The following is a 1550-nucleotide window of genomic DNA, read 5'->3' as shown; positions in this document are numbered from 1 at the left end:
TGATTATGGATTAGAAAGCAAGAGGTTCGATTCCTACTTGGTTTGGGAATTTTTTTGCAAACTGTACATTATTTTATTGCTTTCAATACCTTGCAAACTGTCCAACTTGGTGGTGCTGCCTGGCTCCAGACCTGGTAAGTGCCTTCTGAGTGCAGCAAGCAGTGCATCAGTGTCATAATCTGAAGGTCCTGAATTCAATCTTCAGAGAAGGCATCAGGGATTACGAAGCTTTTTTTCCATCTCTCACCTCATCTTTCCATCTTTGCTGCAGAGCAAAATCAAGAACTTTTGCTGACTGCAGCCCATCAAAAGATGTTCTGCCCCTTGACCTCTCTGTACTCAAACACACAGTAAAGTTTAGGAAGTACATGGGCTATGGACTTGCTGACAACACTTCTTTCTGTAAAATTGCACCAAGACAATCGGTGAGTGGAGAATATAATCAATGATCCCACTACTTCTCACATGCCAAGTGAGCGCTCTACCAGTTGAGCTAATTCCTCGTTTGCTGTTTGTAAATCATCCTTCACAGTTCCCGCCTCGCACTCGCCTCCAAGCTGCTCCACGACCAGCAGAGAAATCTTGCCTTGGGTTGCCGCTCCTTGAATATATTAAATACTTTGCTCCAATCGGCGGTATCGAGCATCAGCAAGTGAGGAACAGCAGAATGGGAAGCCACAGTAATCATGAATGATGCTGAGAAGAGCCCGAGCCTGCGGAAGGAAGACGAGGTCACCGGAAAGCAACAGCCGCCCGAGCTTGAGGGAGCAGCGTGAGCCCTGACTGACTGACTGATCGAAGACCTTTTTTGCCTGAAATTGAGGGCGATTTGAAGTGTTGCTGCTCAAAGGCACTCCCTGCTGGTGAGCAGAGGCAAATGCTCGAGTGAAACAGCCGTGCTCGGGCAGACACAGAAAGCTTTAAGGTTTGAGAAAGGAAAAGAGGTGTCCTGTGACTCAGTGGCAACATGTTAATCTGTGAGCTGCCTGCAAAGTTCAGAGAACCACCATGAGGTAATTGCTGCTTATTCCAAAAGCACACTCACTCCTTCGAGCCGGAATTGAACCAGCGACCTAAGGATGACTTTATTTTGTTTAATTTACTACAGTCCTCCGCTCTACCAGCTGAGCTATCGAAGGGAAGAGATATAAATCACTGTCTTTGGTGATTGTTCACCGTGCGCCTGTTGACATGTTCAGACTCGTGGAGTCCGGTGCTGATCGAAGACTTATTTTGCCTGAGAGTGAGAGCTGAGTGTTTTGAAGTATTGTTGCTCAAAAGCACTCCCTGCTGGTGAGCAGAGGCAAAACAGCCTTGTTTGGGCAGACACAGAAAGTTCTGAAGTTTGTGAAAGGAAAAGAGGCGTCCTGTGCTTTCATGGCAACATGTTAATCTGTAAGTTGTGTGTAAAATTAAGAGAGTGACCTTGAACTAATTGCTGCTTATTGCAAAAGCACACGTACTCCATCAAGCCGGAATTGAACAAATTACATAAGGATGACTTTGTCTTATTTTCCGCGACAGTCTTGTCACTTGACCAGCTGAGGTAT

The 1550-nt window shown here is 45.9% G+C and overlaps 1 non-coding gene across 1 annotated transcript; it reads right to left on the bottom strand.

Annotated features, from left to right (window-relative positions):
* Positions 1-1045: 1045 nt before the first annotated feature.
* On the bottom strand, positions 1046-1139 carry trnay-gua (transfer RNA tyrosine (anticodon GUA)). The gene is made up of 2 exons: positions 1103-1139; positions 1046-1081 (listed from the first exon to the last, which is right to left on the bottom strand). It is a non-coding gene; the product is annotated as a tRNA-Tyr (tRNA).
* Positions 1140-1550: the final 411 nt, after the last annotated feature.

This window comes from Heptranchias perlo, chromosome 20 (genome assembly GCF_035084215.1).
Source record: "Heptranchias perlo isolate sHepPer1 chromosome 20, sHepPer1.hap1, whole genome shotgun sequence".
In the NCBI taxonomy this organism is placed as follows: domain Eukaryota; kingdom Metazoa; phylum Chordata; class Chondrichthyes; order Hexanchiformes; family Hexanchidae; genus Heptranchias; species Heptranchias perlo.
Note: the sequence above shows the minus strand (reverse complement) of the source record. Positions and strands in the feature narration are given on the sequence as shown.